Here is a 25445-nt window from a genome sequence, read left to right as displayed (position 1 = left end):
AGGTGCACTGGAAAAAGGGAGTTGCCCTACTGCATTAGCAGTAGAAATATTCACCATCTCCTCTTTGCACTTTACTCTGGACTCTCCTGTCTCCAACCCATTGCACACCCACTGCAGACAATTACTCTCCCTCACCTTCAAAGCCTTATTGAAGGCACAACTCCTCCAAGAGGGCTTCCCTGCCTAAACCCTCATTTTCTTGTCTTCCTCTCCCTTCCGGGTTACCTCGACTTGCTCCCTTTATTCACCCCCCCCCACTCCCAGCCCCACAGCACTTATGTACATATCTGTAATTTTATTTAGTTCTATTAATGGCTGACTCCTCCTCAAGACTGTAAGCTCATCGTGGACCGGGAATGTGTCTGGTATATTATTTTACTGTACTCTCCCGAGCCCCTCTCAGGATCACACCTGGAGAGTTTCCAGTCCTCTACCAGTCTCAACTATGGGAGGGAGAGTCAGACAGAGGCCTACCCATTCCATTCCTGGCTTGGGCAGTGGTTAGCGAGTGGAAGGCCATCTGCTACAAGTCAAAACTCACCCGTGCCGGGCAGCAGCAGCGACATGGGAGAGAGTCGAGGGTGGAGACTCAAGTTGACTGCATGGAAGGAGGCAGTGGTAAACCACTTCTGTATTTTTACCAAGAAGACCGTCTGGATACGCCGCCAGAATGATTGCAGATGGAGGTGGGCAGTCTGGGAGAGATATGACCCTGAAGTTGCTATGGATTGGAGATGACCCGACAGCATAAAACAAGACAACGCTCTCCCATGTACTTAGTACATTGCTCCGCACCTAGTAAGCTCTCAATAAGTAGGATTGACTGACTGACACCCTTTTTCTCTCCTTTCTGCCCTCTCAAATCTCCTAAACCACTTCCTTTCCCGATTGCAAGTCCCTTCAAGGTACCTTGCTAGGCACATAGTAAGCGCTTAACAAATACCATCATTATTGTTAATATTTCCCAACCAACACCCATCTCTGACCCGACAGAAAATTCTCCCCATCTTCAAAACCTTCCTTATTTAAGGCACACCTCCTCCAACAGGCCTTCCCTGACTAAGCATTCGTTTCCTTTTGGCCCACTCCCTTCTCTGTCATCCTTATCTGCTCTTTTTATTGATCCCTCCCTCAGCCCCACGGCACTTATGTACGCATCCATAATTCATTTATTTGTATTAATGTCTGTCCCTCCCTCTAGACTGTAAGCCTGTTGTGGGCAGGGAGTATGTCTACCAACTGTCTTGTTTTTTTCTCTCCCAAGCACTTAGTACAATGCTCTGCACTCAGTAAGAGCTCAATAAATATGATTGATTGACCCAGTTCCAACCCAACCCTTACATACATACAACCTTTACATATGTATAATCAATAAATCAATGGTATTTATTGAGCTCTAACTATGTGCAGAGCACTGTACTAAGCACTTGGGAGAATACAATATAAAAGAATTAGTGAATACATTCCCTGCGCACAACGAGCTAACGGTCTGGAGGGTGTAACTGCTTTCATTTATTCTATTTGATCATTTAATCATGTTTTGTTTCTTTAGGGTACCTAATTGTATCTATGTTTTCCCTTTTGTTCCCTTTGGATAGATCTACTATCTCTGCCTGTCTCCTAATGGCCCTTTATGGTTGTAAAGAATTCCAGACTCCTTCAGTTTGTTCCCTCTCAATTCCCCCCTCCCTCCCCCAAATAAATAATGGAATCTATTTAAGGACTTACTCTGCGCGAAGCACTGGGGTAGGTACCATACAGTCAGATAAGACTTACACAGTTCCCGTCCCGTGTGAAATCACAGTCTAAAGGGGAAGGAGACTAGACTTTGAAGGCTTATTTTGCAGATGAGGAAACTGAGACCCAGGGAAGTTAAGTGGCTTGCCCAGGGTCATAAAACAGGCGAAAGACAGAAGTAGGATTAGAACCCAGGCCTCCTGACTTCCAGACCCGGATTCTTTCCACTAGGCCAGGCTGCTTTTTAGGGTTATCCCACTTAGCCCTGATAACTCATCACTTTATCTTTCTCCTATCCTTTACATCCACCCTATATTTATGTGTTCTTGTCCTCTTATCGATCTCTTTCTGCTTGTCATCCAGGAATTTTGTCTACCTCATGTGATTGTACATTTGGTGTTTCTAGCATGAGTTGTGTCCCATTGATGTTGTCCCATGATGTTCCTCGATAGACCACAAGCCCCTAAAGGACAGGGACTCTGACTTCTCATGGTGGTGAAGTCCCAGCTCCTCACCTAGTAAATGCCCAGGAAACACGCGTGACTAAGCAGGCAGCTGAGACGAACAAGCCCTTTCAGAGATCTCAAAGTGAATTTTTGGTTCTGGATAGGTCTGTTCTGGTTGACCTGGAAGGCAGAAGGTCAGTTTAGACGGAGGGCCACAAGGATGGAGATGAGCATTTGACCAATGAAGAAAATAACCCGAGGATCGATTGCTTGTCCAGTCAAGTCAGGGTTGCCAATTCCATGTGTCTCTAGACTGTAAACTCTTTGTGGGCAGGGAATGTGTCTGCTTATTGTTATAATGTACTCTCCCAAGCACTTAGTACAGTACTTTGCACACAGTAAGTGCTCAATAAAGACGACTGAATGAATGAACACCACCACGGTTTTTGAGCTGGACTTTTGTTGGTATAAAAGGGGCTTGCCTGCCGAAATAATCTCCCGACCCCAGTTTGAACAGACTCCTCTAGTGAGCCTCTTCTTAGGGCAGTTCATTGTCTTCGTCCAGAACGATTTTCATCTGATCTCTGTCCGGTTCTGACAGTTTTTTCTGTTTGTCACCGAGCCTCCCTCCCATGTGGCTTCAGACTCTGGGTTTGTCAACTCAGACGCCTCAACCTGGGGCGGGGGTGGGGGGTGAGGTGGACCAAATGGTCCAGGATGCCCGGGAGAAATGTTCCAGATTGGGCCAGATTTGGGCCCAATTTAATGGATGTCTGCAAAATGACAGCTGTGGGATGTCGTCAGGTCACGTTACATGGTGGTGTAGCGGGTGTGATGCCATGGATGTCTCAGGATCTGAACTTCCGGGTGATCGGCCCTGGCTACTTCCCCTCTTCGGGGTGAGGTGAAGCCGCACTGAACGCCATACGGTTCCCAGAAGCTAGGTGAGTGAAACCCCTAATGCCAGTGTTTCCGAAAGGCCTAGTGCTTTGGGTCAACATAGGTGTTGGGTTTAAGATGGAGATGGGTTTGGGAAGCAGGGTGTATAGAGCACGGGACTGGGAGTCAGAAGGTCCTGGCTTCTGATTCCGGCCCCGCCATGTGTTTGCTATGTGACCTTGGGCGAGTCACTTCACTTCTCTGTGCCTCAGTTACCTCTCCTGTAAAATAGGGATTAAGAATGTGAGCCCCAGGGTGGACCAGGGACTGTGTCCAATCTAATTAACTTATATCTATCCCAGTTCTTAGAACAGTCCTTGGCACACAGTAAGCGCTTAACCAGTACCATATTTATTACTATTTTTCAGTGATAGCTTTTTTGTATTTCCTATGTAATTCAACCCACACACCTCACTCCTTTACTGCCAACCTACTAACTGTACCTCAATCTCATCTATCTCATCGTCGACGCTTTGCCTAGATCCTCTCTCTGGCCTGGAACTCTCTCCCCCTTCATATCTGGTAGTCTATCTCTCTCCCCATCTTCAAAGCCTTCTGACTCCCTCTCCCTCTGCGTTACCTAGGTACTGGGATCCGTACCCTTTAAGCACTGTATAGTCACTCCGCCCTCAGCCCCACAGCACTCACGTACCTATCCGTAATTTATTTTAATGTCCGTCTCCCTGCCTAGTTTGCAATCTCCTTGTGGGCTGGGAACGTATCTACCAACACCGCTGAATTGTACTCTCCCAAGCACTTAGAACAGTGCTCTGCAGACACTAAGCGCTCAATAAATACCACCGATTCTTTTCTTGATAGACGTTTCGCATCTGGGCCATCGACAACAGAGCGTATGATGGTGGATTTGTTAACAGCTTATCGTTCTGCAGATATTGTTTTGGGTAATTGATTATTTGATAGGGTTCTATATGAAGATGCCTTTGGTCAGGCATCATTCATAATCATATTTATTGAGCGCTTATTGCGTGCAGAGCATTGTACCAAGAGCTTGAGAGACTGCAACAGAATTAGCAGACCTGTTCCCTGCCCACAGTGAGTTTATGAGTTTACAGTCTAAATCTATTTAGACTGTAATTTATTGACTTATATTCATGTCTGTCTCCCCTTCTAATAATAACGATAATGATGAAGGTATTTGTTAAGGGCTTACTATGTACCAAGCACTGTTCTAAGCACTGGGGTAGATATGAGGTCATCAGGTTGTCCCACTTGGGGTTCACAGTCTTAACCCCATTTTACAGATGAGGTAACTGAGGCGTGGAGAAGTTAAGTGACTCGCCTAAAGTCACACACCTGATAAGTGGCAGAGACAGGATTAGAACCCACGACCTCTAACTCCCAAGCCCGAGCTCAAGACCGTAAACTCATTGTAGGCAGGGAATGTGTCTATTGTTGTATTGTGCTCTCCCAAGAGCTTTGTACAGTGCTCTGCACGCAGTAAGCGCTCAATAAATAGGATTGAATGAATGAATGGCTCTAAAGGGCAAGGTTAGAATGTAAGTGTGCAGGGTGGGACAAATGAGAAGAATGATCAAGGGCAGGACACCCAAACAGCTGCCCTGTGGAGAGCTGAAAACGGGAAGCTGATAGCAAAGTGGCTAAAGGAAGCGTGTAAGGAAACACTAAAGGAAAGCCAAAGACCGTGCAGCGGTCCCGTTGAAAACCGGAGGTCAATTACTGAGGACAAACCTGGACGGTGCACTTTTCATCCAGAAGGGTGTGGCTCTCTTTGAGCAAAAGCTTCATAAGGAAAGAGAATCGGGAAGCAAAAGAGAAAGCAGCAAAAGAAAAGCAGCGTGGCCTAGTGGATAGAGTATGGGCCTATAAATCAGAAGGACCTGGTTTGTAATCCCGGCTCGGCCACTTGTCTGTTGTGTGACCGTGGGCAAGTCACTTCACTTCTCTGGGCCTCGGTTATCTCTTCTGGAAAATGGGGATTAAGACTTTGAGCCTCATGTGGAACGTAAACTGTGTCCAAACTGATTATCTTATATCTACCCCAGAGCTTAATACAGTGCCTGGCACATAGTAAGGGCCTGACAAATGCCATTTGGGAAACACTAAGCTCCACAACACAACAAAGGCCAATTCTGTGGTAGGAACCATGGATCCCGTCTTGGTCTTTTCGGCCACCGTCACACTCTTAGGTGAACTTCACCCTCACTGACGTTTTCTCGGAATAGAAAGGATAATAATAATAATAACGTTGGTATTTAAGTGCTTACTATATGCAGAGCACTGTTCTAAGCGCTGGGGTAGATACAGGGTAATCAGGTTGTCCCATGTGAGGCTCACAGTTTAACCCCATTTTACAGATGAGGTAACTGAGGCACAGAGAAGTGAAGTGACCTGCCCACACTCACACAGCTGACAGGTGGCAGAGCCGGAAATCGAACCCATGACCTCTGACTCCCAAGCCCGGGCTCTTTCCACTGAACCACGTTGCTTCCCAAGGATGACACTCTACTTCCCAAAACCCAGCCAAGGGCTCCTCCACCCCCCATCTAGCTAGACCCCTGTATACTGTAAAATCACTGTGGTCCACAACTCTGTCATATTGTACTCTCCCAAGCATCTAGTACAGTGCTCTGCACGCCGTAAGCGCTCAATAAATACCACTGATGAAGGATTGATTGATCTAGCCTAAGCAGTTGCCCCACTCGCTCACCACTGGGGCAACGCTGATCAAGGGCAGCACAAGGAAGGCCGAGTTCCAATTCACCTGGCTTTGGCGTGAACTTTCCCAGGGAAACTACGAAGGGATCCGGGTGAGTCTTTAAAGGGAGATGTTATCCTCAAAGTGTCGGTACCCCACCCCAGAGGACCAGATAATCTCTGTGAATTCGGGAGGGCCTGAAATGTAGAGAAAATAGTCCCAGACCCCGGATCGGTTTACCTTATCCTTACAGCTCTAGGCAGGCTGACCTGCTTAAACAAGTCCTGATGTCTCACCGTCATTACCATTATCATTGTTATTATTAATAGTCATAATAGAAGTAATGAGGCTGTACATGGCTATAACTCCTTTTATCTGAGCATCTCAAAGCACCCTGCAAATATTAACTCATTCAACCTTGCAAGCTCCCTGTGAGGTAGGTGGGTGGCAAGTAGGGTTAGACCCATTTTGTAGGGAGGTAAACCGAGGTCTGGGGAGGTGAGGCGGCTTGCTCAAAGACTGCACGGCCAAGGTGTGGGAAGGGCCAAGGCGCGAACCCTGGGAGGCTTCCGTCTCTGCCCTTGGGCGCCAACCATGAGAACGGTCCTCACTCCAAACGATCTCAAAGCCCTTTATGACTTCGCTTCTGAAACGTAGCCAGCCTTCCTAGCTCAAAACCTCCCGGACAGGGCCAAGAGAAGACTTTGCCAAGAATCCCAAGGCCACGGCCTGCTTCCTTCCCACTCGCACGCCACGAGTTCTCTGTTCTCAACGCGGAGCAAGAGACTTTAAGCAAATAACTGGCTTTTCTACGGTAGAAAACCCAAGTTGAAATGCCGGAGAGTCATAGAAACACAAATCTCGAGACCACCACAGAACGTGTGATGAGTTGGTCTGAAGCAGCGTGGCTCAGTGGAAAGAGCTCGGGCTTGGGAGTCAGAGGTCAGGGGTTCGAATCCCATCTCTGCCGCTTGTCAGCTGTGTGACTGTGGGCAAGTCACTTCACTTCTCTGTGCCTCAGTTCCCTCATCTGTAAAATGGGGATTAAGACTGTGAGCCTCACGTGGGACAACCTGATGACCGTGTATCTCCCCCAGCGCTTAGAACAGTGGTCTGCACATAGTAAGCGTTTAACAAATACCAACATTATTATTATTATTACTCTTCTTGTGTTTAATGAAGCCATTGGGGGGCAATGTTGTTGCCCCTGTAGGAGGCAATTAACAGGGCTGGATGGACCACCGGTCTGTTACAACAGTACTAATTAACAAAAATAATCATCTTGGTGTTTAAGTGCTTACTAAAGTGCTGTACTAAACACCGGGGTAGATATGAGATAATCAGGTTGGACACACTCCCTGGACCACATGAGGCTCTCAGTTTACGTAAGAGGGAACAGTGGAAAGAAGAGGTGTTGCTGGTGGTTTATTTCACTAATATTGATAATAGCGGTATTTGTTAAGTGCTTACTATGTGCCAACCGCTGAACTAAGTACTGGGGTAAATGCAAGATAATCAGGTCAGACACAGTCCCTCTCCCACAAAGGGTCACAGTCTAAGGGGGAGAGAAAACAGATATTTCCTTCCCATTTTACAAACGAGGCAACTGAGGCAAAAAAGAACTCAAGTTACTTGCCCAAGGTCACCCAGCATAGAAGATCTGGGATTAGAACTCAAGTCTGCTGACTCCTAGGCTTAGACTCTTTCCACTAGGCCTACTGAGAAGCAGTTTGACCTAGTGGAAAGAGTAACCTGCTGTGTGACCTTGGGCCAGTCACTTAACTTCTCAGTGCCTCAGTTGCCTCATCTGTAAAACGGGGATTGAATACCTGTTCTCCCTCCTACTCGGACTGTGAGTCCCATGAGAGTTCAGGGACTGTATCCCATCTGATTGACTTGTATCTACCCCAGTGCTTAGAAGAGTGCTTGACATCTAGAAAACACTTCAAACAATACCATAAAAGTTTGAGAAAAGTATCATCTATGGGGAATCGGGCAATTGATTTAACAACATGGCTTTTTTACGGTATTGGTTATGCAGTTATTATGTCCTAGACACTGTACTAAGTACTGGGGTAGACCCGAGAAAATCAGGTTGGACACAGTCCACGTTTCGTTTAGGGCTCATGGTCTTTAATCCCCATTTTACAGATGAGGGAACTGAGGCCCGGAGAAGCGAAGTGATTCACCCAAGGTCACACAGCAGGCGAGGGGCGGAGCTGGCATTAGAACCCAGGACCTCCTGACTCCCAGGCCCGTGCTCCATCCACTAGGCCAGGCTGCTTCTCCAATCTAGTCCAGCTTGGCAGAGCTAATGATGATGATGTTGAAATCTCTGGTCAAGGATGATGGATGAGCCTCAGACTTTACAAGCTGTGTTCCCTCTGGGGCTTGGAGTTCAGTGAGCAAACAGGCGGGTAGAGGTGCAGCACATTGCGAGATGCACACAGATTTTTACATGCTGGACCCATTTATGGCCAAAGTCACCATCGCCTAGGGCCAGTGCTGGGCCATAGCACTACAATCCAATGCGAAGCAACAGGCCTATAAAGAATTATGCTGCTCCACTGGCAATGTAGCATAAGAAACAATGTGGTCCAGTGGTTAGAGCACGGGCCTGGGAGTCAGAAGGACCCGGGTTCTAATCCCGAATCTGCCACTTGTCTGCTGTATGACCTTGGGCGAATCATTTCTAATAATAATAATATTAATAATAATAATGGTATTTGCTAAGCACTTACTACACGCCAGGTATTGTACTTAGCGTTGGGTTGGATACGAACAAATTGGTTTGGACACAGTCCCTGCCCCATGTGGGGCTCACAAGTCTCAATTCCCATTTTCAGATGAGGTAACTGAGGCCCAGAGAAGTGAAGTGACTTGCCCGAGTTCCCGTAGCAGATAGGTGGACTTCTCTGGGTCTCAGTTTCCTCGTCTATAAAATGGGGATTATGATTGTGAGCCCAAGGTGGAACATGGACTCAGTCTAACCTGATTAGCTTGTATCTACCCTAGCACTTAAAACAGTGTCTGGCATATAGTAAGCGCTTCACAGATACCAATTAAAAAAAGCCCACATAAATAAAAATGTTATCCATAGTGTTCATTCCAATAGGATGGTAAATTCTCAGGTCGTCACCACCCACATTAGTTATCTATTTTTCAGGATTCCTGCCTCCCCTCTAGGTGACGTTCCGGTCAGACTCTTTCACGGGTCCTAAGTTTCTTTTAAACTGCAAGCTCATAGAGTAAGCTAACTCTGTTGCGTTGTACTCTGCCAAGTGCAAGTACAATGCTCCGCACGTAGTAAGCGCTCAATAAATACCACTGATTTATGGCCTCAGCAGATGTTTCCCTGCTTGCCGAGCCAAGAGTAGAACCTGTTTATGTTGTCTCTACTCCAGAGCTTAATACGGTGCCATCATTATTTTAGAACCCAGATTTCCTGATTCCCAGAGTCAGGTTCTTTCCAAAGGACCCAGAACCTCAGCTAATAACGTTCACTCCCACGATTGCTAAAGTCACACTGCTGTGCCAAAGTGCCAGAGAAGCCCAAATCACGTCAAATCGCATGAGGGATTTGTAGCAAACTCCCCTGGACAGTCACTTGTAGTAACACTGGTCTATTTTCCTGTAGCCTAGAGCCAGCATACCAAAGTGAGGGATTTTATTCCTCGCAGTTAGAGCTGGCGTGCTTTTTTGTTTTTGTTTTTCTAATTGTTGTTTTAGCATTCAAACTTTTAGCCTGATAATTGAATTCGAGCTTAACCTGTTGCTTCTCTGAATTGTTTGTTTCCAATTAAATCCAGAAAAGAGTTTTCATTTCGTGCCTGAAATGACCCCTGACCCTCCCCACCACTGCCTTAGAACAGTGCTTGGCATATAGTAAGAGCTTAACAAGTATCATTATCATCATCACTGCCTCTGTTTGAGTGGTGGGAAAGGTTTGAGGTGGGAAAGCGTTCGGGTGACCTCCTGAATAGGGCTTTAGATTCAGCCGAATCAGTTGGAGTGAGAAATTGATTTTTTTTTTCTTTCACAGTATTTGTTAAGCACTTACTACACGTCAAACACTGTTCTAAGCGCTGGGATAGGTACAAGTCAATTAGCTCAAACACAGTCCCTGTCCCATATGGGGCTCTCAGTCTAAGTAGGAAGAAGGACAGGTATCGAATTCCCATTTTACAGTTGAGGAAACTGAGGCACAGAGCAGTCAAGTAACTTGCCCAAGGTCATACAGCAAGCAAATGGCAGAGTGGGGATCAGAGCCAGAGTCCTCTGACCCAAAGGCCCGAGCTCTGTCCGTTAGGCCACGCTCCTTCCCACGCTGCTTCTGAAGGAAAGTAAAACAACTGAGCTGTCCTTCTGGTAATTGAACCTAGAAAAGGCCACAGTTAATTCAAGGTTAATTCAGAGGGAGCTATGAACTCTGGAGCGGATAGCCGATCAACAGAGAACAATCCACTAAGGCAGTTAACTTTCCCAAGCATCCTGTAAGGAGTGGATTTCTGTGACGGGCTTGGAGTTGTCCAATCTTTCAGACAAACATCTTATCAGAGTTCAGAGATTGCACAAGAGAATGATTTAGGGGGTGAAGGAAGGCCAAGTTATGAATTCATCAAGGGATGCTAAACTGGGCTGGCTTCAAAGAAATCTAGTCCCCTTCTTCAAAGATCTAATGCTAGTCTGTTTTGGCTTTTTTTTCTATTTCTGCTTTTTTTTTCTTCTTATGGCATTCGTTAAGCCCTTTCTATGTGTCACAGGCACTGAAATAACTGCTGGGGTAGATACAGGGAAAACTGGGTTGGACACAGTCCCTGTTCCACAGAGGGCTAACAGTCTTAATCTCCATTTTGCAGATGAGAGAACTGAGGCAAAGAGAAGTTGTTAAGAAGTTACAGCCCCCTCTAGACTGTAAACTCATCATGAATAAGGAACACATCTACCAACTGTAATGTTGTACTTTCCGAGGCATTTAGTAGAGTTCTCTTCCTCCTGTTAGGGCTCAATAGATGCCATTGATTGATTAAGTGGCTCGCCCAAGGTTACACAGCAGACAAGTAGCAAAGCCGGGATTGGAACCCAAGTCTTCTGACTTCCAGGCCCATGCTCTTTCCATTAGGCCACACTGCTTCCCTCCCCGCCACTTTCCTGTCCCTGCCTTCTTCCCATTGTCCTGTTTGTGTGTGGTGCATCTGAAACACATTCCCTAGTAGTCAGCCAGTCGTTGGTATTTACTGAACACTTACTCTGTGCAGAGCACTGTACTAAGTGCTCTGGAGAGTACAGTATAACAATAAACAGACACATTCCTTGCCCTCGCTGAGCTTATAGTCTAGAAGATCCTGCGTAGGGCTCACAGTCTTCATCTCCAGAAGACATAATAAATGCTTAATAAATACCATTATTATTATTATATTATTCCAGCAAGCTCTCTGGCATCCCGAAGCACATCACCTTGTCTCTACGCTAAAGCTGCCCACTCTCCCCTACGTTACACCTCTAAGAGCCATTGACTGAGTCTGCCTAGAGCGAGGTGTTACTTGGAGAAGATTTTTCCAGGGGAAAATTCCTCTTGAGAGCAGGACTCACTCAGAGCAAATGCAACCCTAGCCTCAAATCCACATGACTGCAAAGTGACCAGTGCAGAGGCAGAAGTGCAGGGGGAAGAGCTTACCTTTGGAACCGCGGTGTGTTTGTCTCGCTCCGGTCCTGCCTAACTATGGAACCCTGGGGCCCCATGCCCATCTTATTGTCAGAGGGCATTTTGGAATTTTGTGGCTGGAAAACCTGCCACCTAGGGAATTCCTGGCACCATGCTCTCGATCAGTGGTTTTTCACCATTTCATTCATTCAGTTGTATTTATTGAGCGCTTACTGTGTGCAAAGCGCTATATTAAGCGCTTGGGAGAGTATACTATAACAACAAACGGTCACATTCCTGCCCACAATGAGCTCACAGTCTACAGGGGGAGAGAGACATTAATATAAATAAATAGATAAATAAATTAGCACTGTGCTAAGTGCTTGGCGTAGTAATAATAATAATAATAATAATAATGATTGTTATTCTAATTTTAATACTAACCTTCTCGCTGTACCTCTATCTTGTCCATCTCGCTGTCGACCTCTCGCCGTCGACCTCTCGCCCACATCCTACCTCTGGCCTGGAACACTCTCCCTCCTTATATCAGACAGATAATTGCTCTCCCCCACTTCAAAGTTTTATTAAAGGCACATCTCCTCCAAGAAGCCTTCCCTGACTAAGCCCTCCTCACTTCTTCTCCTACTCCCTTCTGTGTCTCCCTGACTTGCTCCCTTCATTCATCCTCCCTCCCATCCCCACAGCACATGTGTATATATCTGTAATTTGTTTTTATTCATTTATGTACATTAATGTCTGTCTTCCCCTTTAGACTGTAAGCTCATTGTGGGCAGGGAATGAATGAATGAATTATGGTATTTGCTAAGTGCTTACTATGTGCCAGGCACTGTACTAAGCACCGGGGTAGATACAAGAAAAGCAGGTTGGACAGTTCCTGTTCCACATGGGACTCACAGTTTTAATCTCTGCTTTACAGATGAGGGACCTGAGACCCAGAGAAGCAAGCAGCGAGACTCAGTGGAAAGAGCACGGGCTTGGGAGTCAGAGATCATGGATTCGAATCCCAACTCTGCCACTTGTCAGCTGGGTGACTGTGGGCAAGTCACTTCACTTCTCTGTGCCTCAGTTACCTCATCTGTAAAATGGGGATTAAGACTGTGAGCCTCAGGTGGGACAACCTGATTACCCTGTATCTACCCCAACGCTTAGAACAGTGCTCTGCATATAGTAAGCGCTTAACAAATACCAACATTATTATTAAAGTGATTTGCCCAAGGTCACATAGCAGACAAGTGGCAGAGCCAGAATTAGAACCCATGACCTTCTTATTTCCAAGCTCATTTCCATCCACTATGCCATGCTGCTTCTCAGTGAAGAGTTATAATGCAACAGAGTTGGTAGACACATTCCCCGCCCATAAGGAGTCCATCTCATTCATTCATTCAGTCCTATTTATTGAGCGCTTACTGTGTATGCTGAGCACTATAGTAAGATCTTGGGAAAGTACAACAGTAAACAGATACATTCCCTGCCCACAACAGGCTTACAGTCTAGTGGGGGAGACAGATATTAATAATAAACATAAATCTCTCACATGGGACTCACATTCTTAATCCTCATTTTACAGTTGAGGTAACCGAGGCACAAAGAAGTGAGGTGCCTTGCCCAAGGTCACCCAACAGACAAGTGGAAGAGCTGGGATTAGTACCCAGGTTTTTCTGATACCCAGTCCAGCACTCTATCCACTAGGCCACACTGCTTCTGTTCACGATGTGTAGTGCGCTGGGGGAAGGAGAGGCTGGAGACAGGAATACTCAAAGTAAACTGATACTATCGTCCAGCGTTGCTGTGACGAGAGCTCGTACTGGGATGGTAACAGTTTGAACGGAGAGAAAGCCTTCTATTCCTGCTTGAACTCTGTCAGCCAAACTCGGAACGAGGTCTGCGGACCTTGGACGAGTCACTTCACTTCTCAGTGCCTCGGTTACCTTATCTGTAAATGGAGGTTAAGACTGGGAGTCCTATGTGGGACAGGGACTGAGACTGGGAGTCCTATGTGGGACAGGGACTGTGCCCAACCTGATTAGCTTGTGTCTACCTCAGTGCTTAGTACAGTGCCTGGCACATAATACACGCATTACAGATTCCCATTTAAATAAAAAGGATCCTGAAGAAGGCACCCTTCACTGTGATGATGATGCAAGGAGCTAAAGTAGCAGCTGGATTTCTGAATCCTCTGGGGGGAGATTGCAGCTCTAGTGGGTAGAATACTCATTCTTTTGTTTGAAATTTCTAAACTGAGCAAATGTGATCAAGACTAAATATGGAGTCCCCAATGTCTCTGGCGTATGTTGTAAGAGGTCTATATCCCACTGCCTTAGAATTTAACTGCCGCCTTTGCAAAAATGAGAATCTGTAAAAGCTCTCTGTACAAACTTAACTCTGAATCCAATACACAGCCTCAAGAATACCATTTTTCCAAGAAATAGAATCACAGTAAGGGCATGTTCAGCAACTCCTTAGGAAAACTTGCCCCTCCCTGCCCGTCTCCCCCAACCTCCTCAAGTATGTACCAGTTTCCTTTGTCCTTGTCTTATCTTTTCATGCTTTTTCCTCTTTTTGTCTTCTACTGTGGCATTTGAATTTAAAAAGCTCTTAGCCAACTGAATTCCTTTTCCTCTCATCCTGAAACAAAAGAAGAAATCTGCTTCTGGAAAAGAAAAGCATTTTTTTCATTAGGGTTGTTATTATTATTACTATTTCGGTGGTTAAAAGCGGCCACAACTTTTCCTATTATACCTGACCGTGTCTATTTACTCTTTAAAGCAACGTCCTTGTATTTACTCCTCCGGAGCCGCTTGTTTAATCCACTCTCTTTTCCACTGAATTAGAGGAGGACAAAAACACCATTGCGGAAGCCAACTGCTTCAGCACAGACCGGGGAGATGGAAAGCAGGGGGTCCATTCAAGACAAACACAACAAATACTCACCCACAGACTGCCCTGATTTGCATCAGTTAGAAACTTGAAGTTTTTCATCTGTGTATCTCATTGGAGAGAGGGTTCAGGAAATGTACACTGCACTGTCCTTTGCCATTGTTTTGGCTATCATTATCAGTAGCATTTATCGAATGCCTACTCCAGGCAGAGCACTGTACCAAATCAACCCATCAGTCCTATTTATCGAGTGCTTACTGTTTGCAGAGCACTGTACTAAGCGCTTGGGAGAGTACAATTCAACAACAGAGTTGGTAGAAAGATTCTCTGCCCACAATGAGCACTGAAGAGAAGCACTTAGGGACAAAGTATTAGAAGCGATAATCCTGCCAGTCCTGCCCTCGGGAGCTTTTTTTTCCTGTTTAAATCGAATCTGTTAAGCACTTACTATGGGCTAGACACTGTACTAAGCGCTGGAGTAGATACAGGTAAATCAGGTAGGACACAATGGGGCTTGGGACTCACAGTCTTAATCCCCATTTTACAGATGAGGTAACTGAGGCCCAGAGAAGTTAAGTGACTTGCCCAAGGTCACACAACGGACAAGTTGCATAGGTGGGATTACGGTCTATAAGGGCTGAGGTGGTTGTTGGAGAATACAAGCAGAGAGGTTGGTGATTAATTAGGGAAGGCTTCCTAGAGGCGTCTCTCCTTTGCGAGAGTATTATGTATTTGGCCTTTGACGAGGAGACTTGGTGAGCATCTGTTCTCCATTTTCACCAGGACAAAATAAAAACTTCGTTCCGTTTAATTCATTTAATTAATTTAGCTGAGACTTTGGTCAGGACTTCTTGGCTAGAGGGCATGCAAAAGTCAGGAAGGGCTAGGGGAAAAAGCATAGGAAGAGCCACTTTCGTACATATCCGTAATTTATTTGTTTGCCTCGAAATTCATCTTCCTCCCTCTAGACTGTAAGCTCACTGTGAGCAGGGAATGAGCCTGTTTATTGAGGTTTGGTACTTCCCAAGTGCTCAGTACAGTGCTCGGCACACAGGAAGCACTCAGTAAATACACCTGATTGATTGACCTACCCCAGGGCTCAGTTCGGGGCTTGATCCAAAGTAAGCACTTAACAAATATCACGATTACTTTATATTTCTTCCCACTATCCTGTGGACAGGGAATGTGTCTACCAACTCTGTTATACTGTACTCTCCTTAGAGCTCAGTACAGTGCTCTGCACACAGTAAATACTCAATAAATACCATTGAATTGAATTCATCCCACCCTTAGCTCCAGGGCACTTAAGTATATATCCGTAACTTAATTATATTATTGTCTATCTCCCCCTCTAGACTGTGTGCTTGCTGTTGGCAGGGAACATGTCTTCCAACTTTGTTTTGTGCTCTCCCAAGAGCTTAGTGCAACGCTCTTTGCAGAGTAAGTGCTCAATAAATACCACGGAGTGATTGATAGAAAAATAGGTGTAGGGCAGACTTGGGTAGAACGTTTCATATGACATTGTTATGTTGCCCTTTTATGAAAAATAATAATAATAATGGTATTTGTTGAGCGCTTGCAATGTGCCAGGCACTGTACTGGGCGCTTGGGTGGATTCAGGCAAATCGGGTTGGACACAGTCCCTGTCCCATGTGGGGCTCACAGTCTTGGTCCCCATTTTGCAGATGAGGTAAGTGAACGCGGAGAGGCGAAATGACTTGGCCGGGATTGGAGCCCATGACCTTCTTTCTGATTCCCAGATCTGTGCTCTAGCCACTACACCATGCAGCATGGCACACAGCGTCACCTGCTTCCTCTGGCCGCGCTGGGGAGGGAGTGGTGTATTCTTTTTCCCTTCACGCAGCTAAACGTCTCAAGTCCGGTCTGGGGCAAGAGAGATGTTAGACTCTTGCCCCCTCCTACCTCACCTTGCTACTCTCCTATCACAACCCAGCCCACCTCTCGCCCACGTCCTGCCTCTGGCCTGGATTGTCCTCCCTCCTCCTTGACCGTCCAGCTAGAATTTTCCAGTGCTTAGTACAGGCCTTGGCACATAGTAAGCATTGAAAAAAATACCATTATTATTATTATTATAAAGATTTATTAAAATCATATCTCCTCCCAGGGGTATTCCCCGACTAAGCCCTCATTTCCTCTACTCCCTCTCCTTTTTATGTCATTGGTGCCCTTGTATTTGCCCCCTTTATTCACCCCCCCCCTCAGCCTCATAGCACTTAAGCGCTTAGTATGGTGTTTTGCACATAGTGAGTGCTCAATAAATACGATTGAATGAATGAACGAATGATGTACGTAGCCATAATTTATTTTAATTTCTGTCTCCCCATAGAGACTGTAATACACTAGTGGTCAGGAATGGGTCTCCCAACTCCATTATGCTGTACTTTCCCAAGTGCTTAGTATAGTGTTGTGCACACAGTAAGTGCTCAGTAAATACGATTGATTGATTGATTGACAGATATGGACCACATGACATCTGGAGGTTACTTCTAATCCTAGGTTTTAAAGCATTTACGGTGATCTCTGTGGTCCTCATTTAACCATTTTTTTTTGCTTATGTCTTTGTTTTATATAAGACTTCTAAGCAGCTGTCGGTTCAACGCGAACACTCCAGACACGGTCTGTTGCCAAGACCCTAGGAACTGGGAATCGGGAGACACATTTCTAGTGGCTTCGTGTCTTCCTTCTCTCCCTGCCTTTTCCCCCAAAAGATCCAGGACTTGAGTGAAGAGGCCTGGGTTCTAATCCCAGCTTTGCCACTTGCCTGCTGGATCTGTGACCTTTGGACTTTGGATATTCATCCCACTCAACCCCATAGCACTTGTGTACATATCTTTAAATTACATACTATCAATTATGTATTCATATTTAATATCCATCTCCTCCTCTAGACTGTAAGCTTATGGTCAGGCAGCATTTCTGCCAACTCTGTGGTATTGTAATACTAACAAGTGTGGTATTTGTCAAGTGCTTACTCTGCGCCAAACACTGTACTAAGTACTGCGTGGCTCAGTGGAAAGAGCCCGGGCTTGGGAGTCAGAGGTCATGGGTTCGAATCCCCGCTCTGCCACTTGGCAGCTGTGTGACTGTGGGCAAGTCACTTCACTTCTCTGTGCCTCAGTTACCTCATCTGTAAAATGGGGATTAACTGTGAGCCTCACGTGGGACAACCTGATTACCCTGTGTCTACCCCAGCGCTTAGAACAGTGCTCTGCACATAGTAAGCGGTTAACAAATACCAACATTATTATTATTACTGGGGTGAGCACAAGACAATCAGTTCCCATATGGGCTCCCAGCCTAAGTAGAAAGAACAGGTATTGAATCACTCTTTTGCAGATGAGGGAACTGAGGCACAGAGAAGTGAAGTGACTTGCCCATGTTTCTCCAGCTGCCAAATTGCGGATTCAGGATCAGAACCCGGGTCCTACTGACTCTCAGGCCCGGGCTAATTCGAGGCCAAGCGTCCATTCCGAGCAGCAGTTTCAAGTAGACTCCCCCAACTGTGGTAGGGACTCCATGGCCTGTCTAGTTCTTCTGGTCTCGAGAGCACCCCGATCAAACAATCGCTCAACCGACGGTATTTCCTGAGCACTTTCTGTGCCCCGAGCCCTGCACTGAGCGCTTCGAAGAGTACTGTGAAATAGAGTTAAGCAACCACAATCTCTGCTCCCCCAAGGAGCTCAAAGAATAGAGGAGAAATGCCCCGCTGGATTAGAATGCTGTAACTTGGCCTCCAAGAGACTTGGAGTCAGAAGGTCGTGGGTTTTAATCCCACCAAGACCTGGGGCAAGTCACTTCACTTCTTTGTGCCTCAGCTTTGTCATCTGCAAATGAGCATTGAGACTGTCAGCCCTACGTGGGACAGGGACTGCGTCCGACCCGATTAACTTGTATCGACCTCAGTGTTTAGAACAGTGCTTGGCGCAAAGTAAGCGCTTACCTAGCACCCGCATTATTATTATTACTATTCAAAAGGCCGCATATAAAAACAGGCCAGGAACCAAGTCCCCTGTGCTTATTCTCCCATGGTTTTAACGATGATATTCTGACGAGTCTATTTAGATCTCGTGAAATTGTCTCCGGGACCTCTCGAACTTGGGGGATCCCTTTTAGATGACGGGTGGCTCTGCTTCTCTCTGACCTCTTGGAAGCGCCTGGTTCCTCCCCCGGGGGTCCGGCTTCCCCTTTTAACACTGCCCCTGCCCAGACGGACCCTGGCCTCCTTCCCATCCTTCTGGGCACGGACCCCGAGGGCTAACAATAACCGAGGTCCGTGCTACGATTTCGCGGCGGGGCCGAGGCTGGGAGGGGCAGGAGTGGTATGCTGATGCCCCCTCCCCAGTCCCAACCCCTTCCCCCCACCCCCAGCTGCTCCGGCCTGCCCCTTCCCCGACCCTTGGAGATCAAGCGGTGCTGACTTTCTCAGACCCAAAAGATTGGGGGTAGGTGGCTCTGCCTTTCCTCCCACCCCATAATATGATTTGTTAAATGCTGGAGTAGAAACAATATAATTAGATCAAACACAGTGCTGGTCCCACATGGGGTTCACAGTCTAACAGGGAGGTAGGACTGATATTTAACCCCCTATTTACAAATGAGGGAACTGAGGCAGAGGGAAGTTAAGTAACTTGCCCAAAGTCACAAAGCAGGCAGGTGGCAGAGCCGGGACTAGAACTCAGGCCCTCTGACTCCCAGGTCTGTGATCTTTCCACAAGGCCACGCTGTTTCTGCTTTCCTGGGCATGCCGTTACCACAGATCTAGCTGTATAGAGCCCTGGCCTCCAATCCAGCCCGCATTTCTGCAAAATTGTGCTCATTTTGCCGTATTTTTAAATGGTATTTGTTAGTCACCTACTATGTGTCAAGCACTGTATGAAGCGCTGGAGTAGATACATGGTGATCAAACCAGATACGGTCCTTATCCAACATGGGGCTCACGATTTAAGAAGGAGGGAAAACAGGTAAGGAATCCTCATTTTACAGATGAGGAGACTGAGGTAGCGGTACGGGAAGCAGTGTGGCTTAATGGAAAGAGCCTGGGCTTGGGAGTCAGAGGTTGTGGGTTCTAATCCTGGCTCTGCCACTTGTCTGTTGTGTGACCTGGAACAAATCACTTAACTTTTCTGCACCTCAGTTACCTCATCTGTAATCTGTAAAATCTATAAAAAGCTGTGAACTCCATAAGGGACATGAGAGTGTATCCAACCTGATTATCTTGTAGCTAATGCAGTGCCTGGCACATAGTAAGCATTTAACAAATACCATAATAATAATAATAATGATACTCCAGGGTTTATTACAGTGACTGGCAAGTAGTAAGCACTTAGCAAGTACTATAAAAAAGTGAGGGAGCAAGTGAAAAGGGGTGGAGAGTTACAGACAGGCTTGGGAAAGCCAACATATTGGAAAAACTCAATTTGGGGGCTGGGGATTCCCCTCACACATGGAAATCCCCAGCTCTTTTTACTCTAGACTGTAAGCTCATCGTGGGCAGAGAATGTGTCCGTTATATTGTTTTACTTTACTCCCCCAAGTGCTCTGCGCACAGAAAGCGCTCAATAAATACAAATAACTACTCTCCCAAGCCCTTAGTACAGTGCTCTACACACAGTAAGCGCTAAATATATAAGACTGACTGGCTGACTACTCTCCCAAGCCCTTAGTACAGCACTCTGCACCTAGTAAGCACTCAATAAGTACCATTGGTTGAGTTCCTGAAGCCCTCGGGTCTTATGGAAGACCTGGGACTGGGGAGGCTAGGGAGTCTAGCCCACAAAGCTGAGGGAGCTAGAGGTATAACTCTCCCCAGCCATCAAAAAACCCGTTGCCCCCATGCCATTGACTCTTCTATTGGTACCTTGGAGAGGCACAGGGGAAAGAGGTAGGGAAGGATGATAGGAGGATCAATAATCTGCACGGGCTACAGTTCTAGGGCCCAAGGTAGGCACAGATCTAGGCCCTACTATAACTTTCCCTCCTGAACTTTCCTCAACAACCCTTCAGGAACCCAGGTGTGCGACTGGGCCTTAGCCCATTGAGGAAAAGAAATAATTTGCAGCTGACCTACGATCTGAGAGTCAAACCCTAATCCACGCTGGGCCGAGCAGGAGAGATTGGGGTACTAAATCGGTGACTTTCAGGATTTATTTCCCGCCAGAGATAGAGCATGCTTCATGAGAAGGAGAGAGAACAAGGAAATTAGAAAGTAGCAAGAGAGAGAGCTAAATCAATTGATCAAAGGTATTTATTGAACACTTACCGTATGCAGAGCACTGTACTAAGTACTTGGGAGAACGCAATTCATTTGAGTGTTAGTACCCGGTACTACCCGGTAGTTACCTCTGGGGTCCGGGTGGAGGAGGGTGGGTGACGCCTAAGCCAACAGTCTCCTCTCTATTCCTCGCGTGTGTCAGACACGGGCTTCCCTCCCAATAATGATAATTATGCTATTTGTTAAAGCGCTTATTATTGCCACTGTTCTAAGTGCAGGGGTGGATGCAAGCAAATGGGGTTGACCACAGTCCCTGTCCCACGTGGGGCTCCCCGTCTCAATCCCCATTTTACAGATGCGGTAATCGAGGCACAGAGAAGTGAAGTGACTTGTCCAAGGTCAAACAGCAGACAAGTGACAGAGCCAAAATTAGACAAGCTGCTTCCCTGGCACCGCAGAGCTGACTGGAATCCCTGAGTGACATTAGTGGAGGGTAAGGGGGCGGCTACTGGCCTGGAAATATATGGGACCCTAAAAACAGAGGAAAAGCAGAAGGCCTAGTGGATAAAGCACAGGCCTGGAAGTCAGGTGATCTGGGTTCTAATCCTGGCCCCACCATTTGTCTGCTGTGTGACCTTGGGCAAGTCACATCCCTTCTCTGTGCTCCAGTTACCTCATCTGTAAAGTGAGGATTAAGACTGTGAGCCCTAAATGGGACAGGGTCTTTGTCCAACCCGATTACTTTGCATTTAGTGAGAAGCAGTGTGACTTAGTGGAAAGAGCCTGGGAGTCAGAGGTCGTGAGTTCTAATCTCAGCTCTGCCACTGAGCTGTGTGACTTTGGGCAAGTCACTTAACTTCTCTGTGTCTCAGTTACCTCATCTGTAAAATGGGAATTAAGACTGAGAGCCTCATGTGGGACAAGTTGATTACCTTGTATCTACCCTGCTTCTCTACCCTGCTTCTCTATCTGAGAAGCAGCGTGGCGCAGTGGAAAGAGCACGGGCTTTGGAGTCAGGGCTCGTGAGTTCGAATCCCAGCTCTGCCACTTGTCAGCTGTGTGACTGTGGGCAAGTCACTTAACTTCTCTGTGCCTCAGTTCCCTCCTCTGTAAAATGGGGATTAAGACTGTGAGCCCCACGTGGGACAACCTGATTCCCCTCTGTCTACCCCAGCGCTTAGAACAGTGCTCTGCACATAGTAAGCGCTTAACAAATACCAACATTATTATTACCCCAGCACTTAGAACTGTTTTAGTGCTTGGCACAGAATAAGCGCTCAACAAATACCATCATTATTATTATTATTTTTATCTACCCCAGCACTTAGAACAGTGCCTGGTGCATAGTAAGCGCTGGCCCAGGACAACCTCTTTTTCTTCTCCGTGTGAAAAGTGGGTTGGGAGATGGATCATTTCAAGCACTTAGTGGATCAGGCTCCATTTGACCCAGTAGCAAACAGAGAGAAAAAAAGTCCAAAATACACTAAGCCAGCGGCAGACCCGATAATGGACTTTCAAGTCTCTCGGCTCCTGCTTATTGAAATCTCTGACAGACGTCACGAGATCTGCCCAGTCTTTGAAGAAGAATTCCGCACAGCTAACGGACTGTTCTCTTGGACCTTGTCCCAAGACAGGACAAGAAAATCCTCTGAAGTGGAAGGGCTCTAGATACGTGGCCTAGTGGAAAGATCATGGGACTGGGAGGCTGGAGACCTGGGTTCTAATCCCAGCTCTCCACTGACCTCCTGGCCTGCTCTGGACAAGCCACTGTACTTCTCTGGGCTTCACTTTCCTCATCTATAAAATGGGGATAAAGGAACTATTCTCCCCTTTCTCATTAGATTGTGAGTTCCGGTTGGTACACTGTGTTTTGTCTGAATATCTTGCAATTACCCCAGTGCCTAGTTCCAAGGCTTGGCACATAGTAAGTGCTTAATCATTATTCTCAATGGTATTTATTGAGCACTCACCATATGCAGAGCACTGTACTAAGCACTTGAGAGAGTGCCACGATACGATACATTACAATAGAGTTGGCAGACATGCTCCCTGCCCACAAGAAGCTTATAGAGCATCATTATCTAGATTATTGATATATAGCCATACCTTGGCTGTCTGATCTTTTTTCTTTCCAATTAATTTATTCAAGCAGGAATAAGGTACCAGAGAGAATTATGTATCAGAAAACAAGTATGCTGGCCTAATATAAAGAATGTACTTTGCTTTTAATCCTCAGCATAAACGATGAAAAAAATCCATTTACAGGATCTCCTGGTATTTTTATTTGCTCTAAGCTAAGGAATGTGTTTTCCACAGCTGCCTTGATGTTTCTTTTCTTTGTGTCACGGGCTGAACCAAGCTTAATTGGGAGATACTCGTTGGATAATAATTGGGGGGCAGGGGCTAGTTCCACCTCAGAACCCTTGATATTTTCAACCAAAGGAAGTTCAGTGGTCACAAGGCTTAATGACTGGGAGACATTTTAAGCAAAAGTGACCGCAATTTTTACCTCAAAGAAGGCCTTTGAACTTAGCTTTGATGGGGCCAAGGGCCAGCTGTGGCTGAGAACAATGTTTATACCCAACAGCTCTGCTGTCAGTCTGTGGGAGCGGTGTTGAAAAGAAGAGGGCAGTGGGCTTTCCAACGAGGCTGAGGAGATGCACGCAGCCGGGATCCAAGCTTTCCACAGGAAAATTCACCCATCAGCAGACACCGGAAGATATTCCTCGAATATTTCAGGACAGTCGAAGCGGCATGGCCTAATGCAAAGACCAAGGGCTCAGGAGTCAGAAGATCCGGCAAACAGTTCTGCCACTTGTTTGCTGTATGACCTTGGGCAAGTCTCTTCACTTCTCTGTGCCTCAGTTTCCTCATCTGTAAAACGGGGATTAAGACTGTGAGCCCTATGTGGGATAATGAGGGCAGTGGGCTTTCCAACGAGGCTGAGGAGATGCACGCAGCCGGGATCCAAGCTTTCCACAGGAAAATTCACCCATCAGCAGACACCGGAAGATATTCCTCGAATATTTCAGGACAGTCGAAGCGGCATGGCCTAATGCAAAGACCAAGGGCTCAGGAGTCAGAAGATCCGGCAAACAGTTCTGCCACTTGTTTGCTGTATGACCTTGGGCAAGTCTCTTCACTTCTCTGTGCCTCAGTTTCCTCATCTGTAAAACGGGGATTAAGACTGTGAGCCCTATGTGGGATAATGACAATAAATGGCATTTGTTAAGGCCCATATGCCAAGCACTTTACTAAGCACTCCTCTAGATATAAGATAATCAAGTTGACACAGTGTGATGAGGAGGGATAGGAGGTATTGAATAACCATTTTACAGATGGGGGAGCTGAAACATGGGAAAGTACAGTGACTTGCCCAAGGTCATAGCAGGCAAGTGGTGACGCCAGGGTTAGGAACCAGATCTTCTGACAGACACATTCCCTACCCACACGAGCTTACAGGCTCATGTTTTCCCTGCTTGGCCATGCTGCTTCTCGCGTCCATCTCTGGGGGGACCCCTGACCCCAGTGTTAGCTCTGGAATCTTTGCATTCCCCTCCCATATTCCTGGGAAGGACCCCACTTCCAGGCTGCAGGACTTTGGAGCAGGACTCAAGGCAGAGAGGCTGGAGCTTAAAATTCCAACAGGGGACTTCAAGGCACCTGGTCTTTACCAATCCCATCCAGGGGCTAGGCCAACCCAAAGCCCAACTGTCTAGTGTAGAACCAGGTGGATGAACAAATGCTCTGTGGCCAACGGAGAAGCACCGTGGCCTAAAGGAAAGAGAATAGGCCCGGTAGAGGACTTGGCTTCTAATTCCGGCTTTGCCACATGTCTCCTGTGTGACCTTGGGCAATTCCCTTCACTTCTCTGTTCCTTAATAACCCCATCTGTAAAATGGGGATTAAATCTTATGCCCTCTTACTTAGACTGTGAGCCCCATGTGGAACAGAGACTGTGTCCACTGGATGAACTTGTATTTATCCCAGTGTTTAGAATAGTGCTTGGCATATAGTAAGCACTTAATATGTAACATAATAATAAAATAAATAGAGGATATGAGGGCTCAAGATAGATGAGCTCAGTCTTGGTGCCCCACCCTCTTATTCAAAAAAGAAAAGTTAAATCCTGGAAATCTATCTGTCACCCTCTTTCTCTTATTCTCTTTCCCTTCCCCTCTCTTTTTTTTTCTCTTGCTCTGTCTCTCTTTCTGAAGTTCCTTGTGGGCAGAGATTATGTCAACCTACTCGACTGAACGGTATTCTCCCAAGTACTTAGTACAGTGTTTTGCATACGGTAAGTGCTCAATAAATACCTTTGATCAATTGGTTTAGCTCTCTCTTGCTACTTTCTCAGTTCCTTGTTCTCTCTTTCTCTTTCTTTTTCTTTCTCAATCTTCTCTCTGCTCCCTCTCTTGCTATTTCTTTTTCTCTCTCTTCCTCTTTCTCTTGCTCCATCTCTCTTTCTCAATCATTTCCTGGCTTTCTTTCTCCCTCTTTTTTTCTCTCTCTTGCTTTCTCTCTTGCTCTATCTTTCTCTTTCTCAATCTTTTCCTTGCTTTCTCTTTCTCCTTTTCCCTTCCTCTCTCTTTTGCTCTCTCTCTCTCTTGCTCCATCTTTCACTTTCTCTTATCTTGACTTTTCTCTCTCTCTCTTCCCACTCCCCATCCTTTCCTATCTCCCTTCGTCCCCCTCTTGTTTTTGTCCTGATATTTTAGGAAAACATGGACATTCTGAGGAGTGTTTCTGTTTTTGAAAAAGCAACGAAACGACCCAGGCAGTGCTAGTAATATCCAAGGCTATCCTAGCAGTATAGCCTAGTGGAAAAAAACACGGGTCTGTGAGTCAGAGGACTTGGGTTCTAATTGCAGC

At 46.3% G+C, this 25445-nt stretch overlaps 1 non-coding gene across 1 annotated transcript; it reads left to right on the top strand.

The window, feature by feature from the left end:
* The first annotated feature begins 393 nt into the window (after window positions 1–393).
* LOC114805544 lies at window positions 394–531 on the top strand. Its single transcript, XR_003753516.1, has one exon. It is a non-coding gene; the product is annotated as a small nucleolar RNA SNORA7 (small nucleolar RNA).
* The last annotated feature ends 24914 nt before the right edge of the window (window positions 532–25445 follow it).

The sequence above is a fragment of the Ornithorhynchus anatinus genome, chromosome 18, assembly GCF_004115215.2.
Source record: "Ornithorhynchus anatinus isolate Pmale09 chromosome 18, mOrnAna1.pri.v4, whole genome shotgun sequence".
In the NCBI taxonomy this organism is placed as follows: Eukaryota; Metazoa; Chordata; class Mammalia; order Monotremata; family Ornithorhynchidae; genus Ornithorhynchus; species Ornithorhynchus anatinus.
Note: the sequence above shows the minus strand (reverse complement) of the source record. Positions and strands in the feature narration are given on the sequence as shown.